At 43.2% G+C, this 13954-nt stretch overlaps 1 protein-coding gene across 2 annotated transcripts in view; it reads right to left on the minus strand.

Moving 5' to 3' along the window:
* The window catches only part of SUCLG2 (succinate-CoA ligase GDP-forming subunit beta), a 228546-nt gene that overhangs the window by 75649 nt on the left and 138943 nt on the right, over positions 1-13954 (minus strand). The window lies entirely within an intron of this gene.

The raw sequence follows: 13954 nt of genomic DNA on the forward strand, positions 1-13954 counted from the left end.
AAGAACTGGGCAGGAACATGTGGTGCTTCTAATCTGTACTAGATATATAATGCACTTGCAATATCCATTTATTTGTTGAATCCTGCTGCCACTCACTCTTGACCCTGTATTCACGCATGAAGTAAGAACTGGCCATCCTTTGACACGTTACCAAAAGAACTCCTGAGAAGCTGGAACAGCTACCCAAATTCTGCCCGCAGCTTGAACAATGCAGCCTCAACTGAACACCTATTCTAACACACACAGAGCGTGTCTACATGAACATTTAGTTCGCGGCAAGCTGAGGTTTCAATCCACTATGAACTAGCCTGCCGCAGACAAACTCTCCACATTGACCTTGCTGATTCGTTAATGCACTGTGATCTAGTCCTGGACATTGTGGGGATTCACTCAGGTGGAAATGATCTTGGCCCTTTTCCTGGTGTACTCCTCAAATGATGTATGAGAGCATATTTGGACCAACTAGGAGATTTGCGCCCAGGAGCTGTGATAATCTTCTCTGATTTGACTGACGATTGGCATGATTGCTACAGCAACAATATGAAAGCTATTAATAAGTCTTGGAAAAACATTAATTGGGAAATTGGAGGGTTCATGGCTGACTAGAAAATGTGTACTGTATGGCACAGAAACATGGACACTTCACTATTTCTCGGAGATCGGGTATATCGATCAGACATGGGTCAGAGCATCTTTCTCTCAAACATAGAACTGTCAGTATGTTGGGACAGAAACCCTCTCTGTAACTTCTCTCACCAGCCCTGCCACAAGCTCCACCCTCCAACCGTTCTGAAATGCAGTCAGGAACAGCATTCCACTATAACACAGTTGTCCTTCATTCTGGGAACCACATGTGAATCAGGTTAGAGGAGGGGGCAAAAGTAACAACAATAGAAACTTTTGCATACCAGCGAGTGAGGACTTCAGAAAGATGGTGGGAGAGGGGGCTTGGTACAACAGCGAGGAGGGGGCCAGGTTGGGGGAGGGAGCACAGTGAGTGGATCGGTGGCATGGCTGGGGAGAAGTGTTGAAGCAGGCTGGTGGGGCCTTGCTGATGTGTGTGTGAGGGGATTGGAGGCACTGGCTAGCCGGGTAGGGATGCAAATGGCAGGACATGATGCGTACAACTGCCTAAATGAAGACTAATTCCTACCAACAACATATCCTAGTTTTTTGAACCAGAAGAAAAATTCAATGGCAAAAAAACCTACATTAACGCAGAGCTAAGGTTGCTTGGTGGTACTTCATCCCCTTGCAGGATGCTGAGTTAAGCAAAACTCAAATGTCTGAAAGCCAGGAAATGCACATGTAAGGTTGCCCATGCAAACTTAACTTTCAGCTCTTTCAGCAATGCCCCAAATATGCCCCATTAACACACATATCATTACTCTGCCAACCCCACAGTTGCTGAAATGTATAAGCTCTTCACCTCCTTTTACAACCCATTCACTCTAATGCACAAAATTCCAGGTTCTAGCAACACTAGTAAAGGAAAAATGCTTGTCGGTCAACGCCACCTTCCCTCTACTCTCCTCGAGCTATGCCACATACTCACACTGGCCTTTGGCACTATATGATTCAGGAGGTTCCAGATCCTGGCATATGCTCACACACTTAGCCAACTCCCCAGAAAGAATACCACAGTGACCAGTTTAAGAATCATTTCAGAACCTTTACAAACTCCCTTAAACTTAGTCATAGGATACCAGGTCAACCTACACTTCTGCCTAACCATCATTAAAGCATGAGTATCCTCGCATATTCCACCTCACTGCTGACAATATCCTTTGTAATAAAAGCGCTAGCCCTGCTACCGACACAAACTACACTATTCTCCATATAGAAAAGGAGTACTTGTGGCACCTTAGAGACTAACCAATTTATTTGAGCATAAGCTTTCGTGAGCTACAGATCACTTCATCGGATGCTGTAGCTCACGAAAGCTTATGCTCAAATAAATTGGTTAGTCTCTAAGGTGCCACAAGTCCTCCTTTTCTTTTTCCGAATACAGACTAACACGGCTGCTACTCTGAAAACCATTCTCCATAGAAATACTGCATCCTGAAGGCACCCATGCACCTATTCCCTCTTCTCATTCACACAGAAGGGTGGAAAACATGGATTTTCTCGTATCACAGGGCTTGTATGCACTAGCGCTTACTTCAGTATACCTTCAGTCACTCAGGGGTGTGGAAAAGCCACATCCGAGTGCCATAAATTACGTAAACCTAAGCGCCGGTGTGAACAGCACTATGCTGGCAGAAGAAGCTCTCCCACCAACACAGTTACTGCCGCTTAGGCAGGTGGAGTAATTATGCTGACGGGAGAGCTCTCCCTTGTAACAGAGTGTCTGCACTAGACGCGCTACATCGGTAGAGCTATGCCACTGTACTGATGCTAGCGTAGACTAGCCCACAATCACAGCTCCGTCACACGCCTCAAAATAATCTGCAGACCTCAAACAATAGCTCTACCAAGCACAGCTAACTGCTGCATCCACCCTTCAGGACAGCTACACCTGACACTGATCACGCTCACTTTCCCTGAGTGCATGCAGATGATAAATGCTTCGACTGCTCTCACATCCCAGCCCACTACTGACAATACCTGTTGAACAGAACACCTGTGGGCCTGCTAATGCTAACATACGCAATTCTGCTCTGCAATGCTGTATGCTAGATCCTGAAGGTACCCATGCAGCTCTTCCCTTTGCTCACACACCTCGGAGGGTGAAAAACATTGCTCTCTTTCCTACTGTAATAACAGCTCTGTCACACACACACACACACACACACAGGTGATCCATGCATACCCTCATATCAGAGACACACCCGTCTTTACCAAGCAGACCCAACTGCCGCCTCCACCATTCAGTGTAGGTACACCTAACACAGGGACTGCACCTGGAGCGTATGCAAATAATTCCCATTGGCCGTGCTGGCCCCAGGGGAAGAGAGGGAAGGTGGTATGGGCAGCTATTATTTTCTTTTGTCCTTTAATCATGTTAGATGGAACCCAGTGTATGACAAAGAATGGGATATAAAAGGAGAAGAGCTTGTACATTCCGGCAACTGTAGAGTTGGCATGCTGAAGGTACATGTGAATGCGGCATATCGGGGCATTGCTGAAAGAGGACACGGGCGACATTAACTGTGCATTTCCTGGTTTTCAGATGTCTGAGTTCTGCTCAACTCAATGTTTTGCAAGGGGCCAACATATCACCAAGCAACCTTAATTCTGCATTAATGTAGATTTTTTTGCCATTTAATATATAATTATTTGGATTACCTAATACCCTTTCTAAAAAGTGCAGTTATTTTGATTATAAATGTATTGATTCAATACAATTATCTCTGTAAATCGTGAGATTGCAAATTTCCACAAATACTGGCAATATGCCAGCAATCTCTTAAAGAAAAATCCTTTCTGCAATGAAATTTTGTTTTTCTAGCACTTCATACACATTAAATAGTGTGAAAGATGACTAGTCGTTTCAGAATAATGCCTGCATGAGCGCAAGGATGTACGTTTAAAAAAAAAATCTCTGATCAAGTTTTATTAGTTTGTATTGCAAACATGTTCTCACAGATACAGTACTGATGAAAATTATGGGTACTGTCTCAAGTTAATGCACATTAAGGCACCTGGACATCTTCAACCTTGCAGTGCCCCATTGTGTTCAATTAAAGATCAGGTATTTGCATAAATCTGATGCAGAAAATATGACCTGCACTATTCAACTTTCTCCCAATCTTACAAGGGGCCTCTATGATCTAATGTGTCCTTTTCATCTCTAACTACTATGATCCCATGATAGAAATCCAACGCTATCAAAAGCCTGAAGAGAGAAAGCATTACTGATCATACAAAATCTGAAGTAGTGTTTAGCAATTTGACTCTCCCCCAAATATTCTATTGTTGCCCCAAACAAAACTGTTTAAATTTGGTTGCTTCATCGTAGACAACAATCATAGCCCTGTCTTCAAACAGAAATATTTTAACATTATGGGGTTGTACATTCATTGGAGGGGGCGTGGTCTAAGGGTCTGAAGAGTCATGAGACCTGGATTCTATCCTCAGCTCAGCCACTTACCCCTGACCTTGGGCAAGCTGTTTTCATCACTCTGTTTCCCATCCCACCCTCTGTCTGTGTTGTCTATTTTGACAGTAATCTCTTCAGGGGAGGGATGGTCTCTCCCTAGGTGTCTGCACAGTGTCTAGCAGAATGGGTCCCTGAGTTCAACTGGGGCCTCGGGCACTACTGTAAGAGAAAAATAATAATAGTAGATTGACATAATTTGATCTAGTTGCTGAAGCATAGGATATTTACATACTTTACTAGCTTGAAACTGCCTGACTTTGATGTCAGAAACACAATCAGGGCACCTCTCAATTTTGTATTGCTATTTATTTATTTATCTATCTATCATTTGGCTCATACAAAAGCAATGCTAAGTGTACAGTTCCTGTTAGGTTGTGGCTTTGCAAAAAGAAAGGAAGTCATACGGAGAGAAGTCACTTCTATAGCACTTTACATCTTTCATGTACTGCATAAACCTTTAATTAATGCCCAGCTTCCCCATCAGGTAGATGAGTATTATAACTCACCTTTTACAGATTGGGGGTGGGGGAGGGAACAGACAGTTTAAGCCCTAAACTTTCAAAAGAGTCCACTAATTCCTAGTGGCTCAATTTTTGGACACCCAGCTGGCGTTACCAACCCTTAGGCACTTAGGCATCTTAAACTGGTCTCCCAAAAACCGAGATGCTCAACATTAAGGGACATTTTTAAAAATTCAAGCCTAAGTATTTGTCCCAGGACAAAGTCAGAGTCCACATCAGAATGCCTTGGCTCCCAGTCGAGTTCAGTGACTAGGCATTGCTTCCTCTCAAAGATATCTACCATTTTTAGCATACAACCAGTACACCATGGACATTTTTCACTACAAGAGTTCTCCAACAATAGCTTTTCAAGGACTTAAAAATTCGTCCCATGCTTCACTCACTTGTGGGAAAACACGCAAGGCATAAAGAAAACACTTTGCCTGCTGGGCAAAGAAGAGCGGGGTAATGAGGTGTGTAAAGGATGTATGATATTTGAATGAGAAAGCAAAAGAGTTTCTAATGACTACATAAGAATATGGTTCTCTCTACATTATCTGAAATGACATGCAATCTGACAATTCAAACAAATCCGATGCTAGACTGCTATAATACATCTATACCTGAGTGCTATTTACATTTCATTTCAACTTCACTGTATACACATTGACACTGGTAGCTGAGGAAGCCGGGAAGGTCATTTGATCCTAATGCTCAAAGGTCTGACATCCTTACAACTTTGGAAAATTCAACTACCAGTAATCAGTCAGTTACTTAAATACAGAAATTGACCAATAGGTTAGTCTTCTACCACCCTACTCAGTTCCTACGATGGGCCCCTGGTTTATGTAGCCTTCTTTGTTTTAAACTTTACATACTACCTTCCATCTGCAGATTTTAAAGATTATTTAATCCAAAGAGATGCTGTTGAAGAGCAAAGAGGAAGCTGTTCTAAAGCTCCAGTCCCCAACAGTTTGCTGATTCCCATTTACTCCTATAGCCACTGCAGAACAGTGGGTGAAATGGCAGCTTGGCCTTGACTCTCCCGTTCTCGGCAAGGGAGAAGAACAGTGGAAGCAATATAAATAGCCATGTTTCAGAGCTTCAGTGGGTGTCATGAGATGAGCCAATGTACAGTGTTCCCTCTTGGATCCATGATACAACACACTGTCCCAGCCCTGGGCATTCACTGAACTGCACTCCTTACGTTCAGCTGGGTTCCTTCCTCCGCACACATCACTATCAGGATTAAAATGTCCTGCAGGTCAAATTCAACTTTTAGTGACACTTGTGCAAACCCACTGCCCTTCGATAATGTTATTGTATTACTGTAGCGCCTAGGAGCCCAGTCAGACCAGGACCCCATTGTGCTAGGTGCTGTACAAAAACAGAACAAAAAGACTGTCTCTGCACATCAAAAAACTTGTTTCAGAGTAGCAGCTGTATTAGTCTGTATTCACAAAAAGAAAAGGAGTACTTGTGGCACCTTAGAGACTTACAAATTTATTTGAGCATAAGCTTAAGTGAGATACAGCTCACTTCATCAGATGCATTCAGTGGAAAATACAGTGGGGAGATTTATATACATAGAGAACATGAAACAATGGGTGTTACCATATACACTGTAATGCGAGTAATCACTTAAGGTGAGCTATTACCAGCAGGAGAGCAGGGAAAAAAACACCTTTTGTAGTGATAATCAAGGTGGGCCATTTCCATCAGTTGACAAGAATGTCTGAGGAACAGTGGGGGGGTTGGGGGGGGGGAATAAACATGGGGAAATAGTTTTACTTTGTGTAATGACCCATCCACTCCCAGTCTTTATTCAAGCCTAAGTTAATTGTATCCAGTTTGCAAATTAATTCCAATTCAGCAGTCTCTCATTGGAGTCTGTTTTCGAAGTTTTTTTGTTGAAGGATTGCCACTTTTAGGTCTGTAATCGAGTGACCAAAGAGATTGAAGTGTTCTCCATCTGGTTTTTGAATGTTATAATTCTTGACGTCTGATTTGTGTCCATTTATTCTTTTACGTAGAGACTGTCCAGTTTGACCAATGTGCATCGAAGAGGGGCACTGCTGGCACATGATGGCATATATCACATTGGTAGATGTACAGGTGAACGAGCCTCTGATAGTGTGGCTGATGTGATTAGGCCCTATGATGGTATCCCCTGAATAGATATGTGGACACAGTTGGCAATGGGCTTTGTTGCAAGGATAGGTTCCTGGGTCAGTGGTTTTGTTGTGTGGTGTGTGGTTGCTGGTGAGAATTTGCTTCAGGTTGGGGGACTGTCTGTAAGCAAGGACTGGCCCGTCTCCCAAGATCTGTGAGAGTGATGGGTCGTCCTTCAGGATAGGTTGTAGATCCTTGATGATGCGTTGGAGAGGTTTTAGTTGGGGGCTGAAGGTGATGGCTAGTGGCGTTCTGTTATTTTCTTTGTTGGGCCTGTCCTGTGGTAGGTGACTTCTGGGTACTCTTCTGGATCTGTCAATCTGTTTCTTCACTTCCGCAGGTGTGTATTGTAGTTGTAAGAATGCTTGATAGAGATCTTGTAGGTGTTTGTCTCTGTCTGAGGGGTTGGAGCAAATGCGGTTGTATCGTAGAGCTTGGCTGTAGACAATGGATCGTGTGGTGTGGTCTGGATGAAAGCTGGAGGCATGTAGGTAGGAATAGCAGTCAGTGTTTCCGGTATAGGGTGGTGTTTATGTGACCATCGCTTATTAGCACCGTAGTGTCCAGGAAGTGGATCTCTTGTGTGGACTGGTCCAGGCTGAGGTTGATGGTGGAATGGAAATTGTTGAAATCATGGTGGAATTCCTCAAGGGCTTCTTTTCCATGGGTCCAGATGATGAAGATGTCATCAATGTAGCGCAAGTAGAGTAGGGGCGTTAGGGGACGAGAGCTGAAGAAGCGTTGTTCTAAGTCAGCCATAAAAATGTTGGCATACTGTGCGGCCATGCGGGTATCCACAGCAGTGCCGCTGATTTGAAGGTATACATTGTCCCCAAATGTGAAATAGTTATGGGTGAGGACAAAGTCACAAAGTTCAGCCACCAGGTTAGCCGTGACATTATCGGGGATACTGTTCCTGACGGCTTGTAGTCCATCTTTGTGTGGAATGTTGGTGTAGAGGGCTTCTACATCCATAGTGGCCAGGATGGTGTTTTCAGGAAGATCACCGATGGATTGTAGTTTCTCAGGAAGTCAGTGGTGTCTTGAAGATAGCTGGGAGTGCTGGTAGCGTAGGGCCTGAGGAGGGAGTCTACATAGCCAGAACTTGTGTTATCCCCGGGCCTTCAGTGTACTGAGTCAACTTAGTAGAAAGATCTTTTGAAGAGGCATAGGGCAGAAAACAATCCAACTCACTCTCCCAAAACTCTTTGGGCTCTGAAGAAGTGAAAGATAACACAACCGTAAAAACCTTACGTTTATCATTAATCTAGAATTTTGAATACACGCAAGACACGAAACTGCTGAGTACGAAAGCGACATTTTCACATCGTCAGTCATATAGTAAAGCGACACCTTTGTGGTAAAATATAGTTAGCATTTGGGCTGATGGGAGGAAGTATGACTTCAGAAACAACACCCTGAGCAAGTGTCTGTATGTGTTTGATTGACCAGGTTGCTATACTCTCACAAACTAAACCAGGAAACAACTGTGCCCCTCCTTACTTGCTGCAGTTACTCAGCATGGGAACTCTGAGTTTTATGAACTGAACTAATATACTCCCACAAAATAAAGATCAAGTAAATTAAAGAATTTCCTGGTTGAAGTGTGAAGTTTCACTTTACTTTCTCTCCCCCTGCGCCCGAAATCTCTTAATACGCTCAAACCTCTGCTATGGTAGTACAAAACAACAACTCCCTTCTGCTACTACATAATGGGCCACAACTTTAAGAAAACTAATATTCAGAATCCCTCAAGCCCAAATGATAAACTGATGGCGAATATGTCTTCTATAATAAGCAAGGATAAACTGTATTATTTGAACACAAAGCACAGCTGGAAAATAAGTGAATTGCAAAATATGTAATGATCCTCTACTTCTGAATTCTGTTCAGTGCCTCAGATGCTGAGAAAATGAAAAACCACAAGACCTCTGCTTCACACACACAACTGAATGTCAAGGCACATCAATGCCATTATTTTCCTTCACTGAGGTGGACAAAGAGATGCATCTGATATAAGCAAACAGCAGTGATAGGAATAAGAATGCTTATTCCGTATGCATAAAACAATAATCTGTTTGGACTAAGGAATGGCTGAAGGAAAAACAAATTAAGCTTCTCTTGGGTTTGAAAGTAATTATTCCCTTTATATGAGTTAACAGATGTCAATATATAATATTTTGCTTGAAAAATATTTGTTAGCCAATATAATTTTTTGCAATTAAACACTTGTTAACATCAGTTGATTTGATTAAATTTTTCCATTGTTAATGACACCATTTAAAACAATAGGGGCTTCAGTTGTTGAAAGAGATAAATTTTAGTCTCTCTTTTCAGTGAAGTTACTACTTTTCAATAAATCATTGCATTTAGATTCCACTGTTCAGGTCAGTGCTGGAGGTCCGTCGATGGTAAAACAGAACTGCTTATAATTTCTTTAAGGTGACTTTGTATCTGTTAACTTATACAAGCTTCATCACTGAATATCTCATTGTATTTTAACCTTCCTGTGAGAGAGAGGAATATCTCCATTTTACAGCTGGAAACTGAAGCACAAGGTAGATTAAAGTGACTTTCCCAAGGTCCCACATGAAGTCTGTGTCTGGTCTGGGAACTGAACCCAGCTCTTCTGAGTTCCAGTCCAGTGCCCTATCCAGTAGACCGTTGTTCCTACCCTGTCAATAGCTTTTAGACTTTCAAGTACATTGGGGTCCTGGTCCATCCCCAGGGCTCCTAGGAAGAACAGTAATACAAATAATCAATAATAATAGGTCAGTATTTTTCAACACTGGTGAGGACACAAGTAGAATTTGGAGAGAACAAGTAACTCCTCACTGGTCAGCACTCTACCAGGGGTTTGCTGATCAGCACTCCACTCCCCTCATCAAACAAGCTCCTCAGCACTGCTGTGGCACTTAAGACTGCAACTTCTTTCCCGCCTTATTGTGTGAGAAAGAAGAGCAATGAAATCCCACTGATGCCTCCCCACAGCTTGGAAAACGAGGACAGAGACCGGAACTTTCCCTTCTTCATGCAGGTAGCCACAGGAAAGGGAAGAGAGCTCAACTCCTGCCAAGACAGATGCACCACAGGAATTTGTGCAAAGGAGACAGGCAAGTGGGGTCACAGGAAGAAAAACGTGGCCAGATTTTGGGCTGCTAGGGGGAAAAAAGTTCAGCACCACTTCCTACAACCAATCTGATGTGTGCAGCACTGAATAGCTGGAAGACAGCATACAAGGCCAGAATAGGATGAAAAGCTCAAATAAGACTCAAATTTTAAAGGTGGTATTTCCATTTTAAAGACCATGGTTGATGTTTTCCAAGAAACATAACTAATTTCTTTTCTTAAATGCTCCAATTAACAGTCAGACTTAGGAAAAATGTTAAACTACAAGATCATGACATTCTGTTTGAGGAGAATTTAGTTCCTCAGCTTTGCTCAACCCACTTCCTTCCCCCCAATTTTTCCCCCTATACCAAATATACACTTTAAAGACAGAGTCCTATTTTAAAGCATATTTGATCATTTTCTGGAAGATTTAATCTCTTTTAGAGTCCCCAGCTAAAAGTTCAGAACTATATATTGTAGTCAGCTGCCCTCAGGGCATCTGGTGGTTTATATAATTCTCAGAGGCTCTCTATCTGTTTTGGAGATGTTTGCCGTCTTTAATAGGCCTGGAAACTCCCAAGAGCAAATTTTTCCTTTCTTGGATAAGGTAGGAAACAGGTTAAAGGTTGTAGGGTAATTAATAACTGACTACAGACTCCAAGTACTACACTAAACATAATAACCCATGGGGATCAAAGCTCAGTATTAGTTAAGAAATGGTAAAGGCTCATTAGATCATCTTTTCCATCTCCCCGTCAATGCAGAAAATAGTATTCAGATTGAGGAAGGACCCGATATTCAACTGCCATTTGTTTACTGAAGAGAAAAAATATAAAATGATTATTTTAAAATTGGCAATAAGCTTCTCTGTGACCTTAAGATGCACAGCAGTAAGGATGGTCACACGTACACCATGAGTTTAACCTCTAGTTTGTCCAAACCTGGTACAGTTGATTTGCTCCTGGGGATACGTCTACACAGCAACCAGGCACCTGCAGCTGGCCTGTGCCAGCTGACTTGCGCTCGGGGCTCTTTCATTGCTGTGTAGGCTTCAGCGATGGAGCCTGGACTCTAGGATTGTGCGAGGAAGTCTACCCAGCAATGAAACAGCCCCACAGCCCAAGTCCCGCGAACCTGATTCAGCTGGCACAGGCCAGCCACGTGTTTTCCTTTGCTGTGTACTGGGTGTTTAATAGGAGACTGATACACTGCTATGTGTCCTCAGAAATCCTAATTGAATCCCACACATATTCTTCATATATTACTGCTGAAAATGAAAGCTGAATTTCAGCTGATATCATGCTGACTTGAAACAGTGTCACTGATGGGCATAGAGCCAAAAGGATAAAAACTAAATCAGTGAAATCACAGGGCTGACGAGAGGTAGTTCAGAAGTGCCTCACTGAAACCAGACAAAGCCCCTCTGGGTGACTACAACATAAAAGCTAGGGAACGTTGACTGGTGTGCAGGGACAAAGTCAAAGGAACTGAGGTTAATACCTTAAAACTGGATGATGAGCAATAATTTCTGTAGGATTCAAAATCTAAACTGGACAAAGCCAAAACCACCCTTTGTACTTACGCGTTAGAGCGTCTGACATTCCTAGGGGTTAAATGCCCTAGGGCCGATAAGTGTCCTGCTGAAAACTATTTTAGAAAAAGTACTTGCCCACTGGGATACTAAGCAGTCATACGAGAAAAGAGTGGGAAGCAAGGGAAATAGTCAGAAAGCAAATGAGAGAACAAAGGGGGAGAGAAATAAAAGAAAACAGGAAAAGGCCTACAAAGTAAGAAAATTCTTTCAGTGAAAAAAGAGAGGCAGAGAGACAATACACAAAGGATAATGTAAAAATATAAAAAAAGAAAGAAAGGGACAAAGAGGAGAAGGCTAAGCAAATGAAATGAAGAAAGGAAAAAATGAAAAAATGAAATAAAAATTAGAGACATGAGTTATGGAGCATTCAGGCTGATGACTTGCACATCTTGGGCTAGACACTCATGTGGTAAAATGGCAGAGATCCACTGAGTCATGCCACTTATCCCCACTGAAATCAGAGTGAAGATCTGGAGTAGGATGGGGATAGATAGTCAGATATTAACAAGAGGTACAGAAATGCCTATGAATTATATTAATTAAACTGGATACATGTCTCATCAAAATCAGCACATGCAGAGCACCTAGGAAATGTGCAGTCACAATCATAGTGTGAGAGCACATCCTACTTTATTCCATAATCATCACTGTGGTACATTGTCGAGATAAGACCACACCACACTTATCTGTGAGTCACTGTGTCGCAATGCAATTTAGTCCCCAAATCTCTACCTCTGTTCAGCCGTTGATTACCATACTAAACACCCATCTCTGAATAATACAGACAAATGTCAAACCCTCCCCCCCCCCCCTTTTTTTTTTTTTTAAATCTGTGACTCTAGTACTCATAAAAGTGAGGGAGGATTCAACAGTGCTGACCAGTGTCAGGCATAGTGCAGGTAACTATTCAAATCTCCCCCCAGATAATTCTGCCAGAGCCTGCTCCCCTCCTCTCCCCACCCTGACTTGCAGCACCCTTGCTTTTCTACCTCTCTGTTCTTTCAAGCACAGATCTACCAACCAATCTGATGTGTGTCATGGATTGCAAAAACCCCAGCCTGGATTAGGTCAAAAGGGACAATCCACTTCCTTCATTTGTAACCTTGAGCATAACCTGAACCTAGGCCTCTAGAAGCGAAACGTCGGTGCCCATCTAACCATGAGAATATAAACAATTTCTTTATCCTTCTAATTATTACTACTACTACTAAGGGGGAGGGTCATATGCTACATAGCTTACATAGGCCTAACTTTTTGCACACACCAGGGGTTCCTTACATCCATCCATTCCCTTGCCCCACAAGCTTCCTATGGGTCACCCTCCCATCCTCCTCTTTTTCAGGGACTCCCCACAACTTCTCCCAATCTCCCCTTTGCCATGGGTTCTATGTAACCCACTATCTCCTTTCTCTCTTACGAGGGCTTCCACCAGCCTACTTTCTCCTTGCAGGGTGGCCCCCACAGCCCCTCCGGTCCCAAGCACAGCTCTATGCACACACCAATACATAAACTCATCATGACAACCAAGTGCAGAACATTACAAGCTTTCATAAAAGACCTCACTTGACATAGTTTATACACAATACGACTGTAAACAACCAGTTGATTCAATTGCTCATTCTTTGGGGTTCAGACCCCCGTTCTCTCCATGGGGTCTCTGGACCTTGTCACAGTGACACCACAGGTTGTGTGTGCCTTCTCTCTGTGTGCTCTTCACTCATTCCAGGGTCCTCCATTCTCCCAGTGTCCCCCCCACTCCATTCATAGGAGGGTGCCCCATTCTCCCATGGCAGTGGCTGTCTGCCCCCCACATTCCCACCATGCTAGGGCTTCTGTACGCCTCATTCCACCACTTCCCCCACAGTAGGGTCCTCCAATCTGGGCCCCCGCCATGGCAGGGACCGTGTGCATGCTTCCTTGAACCCCCCGCCCTCCCTTTCTGCCTGCTCCAACTATTCTTCTTCTTTATTTCTGGGAGATAAGTCCTTCAGGGCGCCAACATGTTAAATTCCACTGGAAGGATGAGCAGGGATGAGATGGGGAATTGTTTTGCTAGAAGGCACTAAAAAGTGCCATTGACCAGTTGTTTGATCTACAGGCAACTGCAGAGATTCTAGAGGCTATGGCGATGCTAGTATGATAGCAGGGGCTTTGTGGATTCCCCATTATGCCCCTTCTGGTCTTCAGATCCCCCCCCATCCAAAGAAATAAGGTTCTAGCTACTGATGCCTAGAACATTCCCTGAACTTTGGAATTGATCAGACATGGCATCCGAAAGCAACCATTTTATATAGAGAGAAACCAACAGAGAAATGCCCTTGAGGTGAGTGTAAGGCTTTCACAAGCTCGGCCAGTTGTTTGTATTACAGCAGTACCCAGAGATCCCTAACTGTGCTAGGCGTTGTACAAACACATGATAATGGAGCTCCTTCCCTTAGATAAGTCAGACAAGTGGAATTTTATTCCTCCCATTTT

Source organism: Natator depressus, chromosome 7 (genome assembly GCF_965152275.1).
Source record: "Natator depressus isolate rNatDep1 chromosome 7, rNatDep2.hap1, whole genome shotgun sequence".
Lineage (NCBI taxonomy): Eukaryota > Metazoa > Chordata > Testudines > Cheloniidae > Natator > Natator depressus.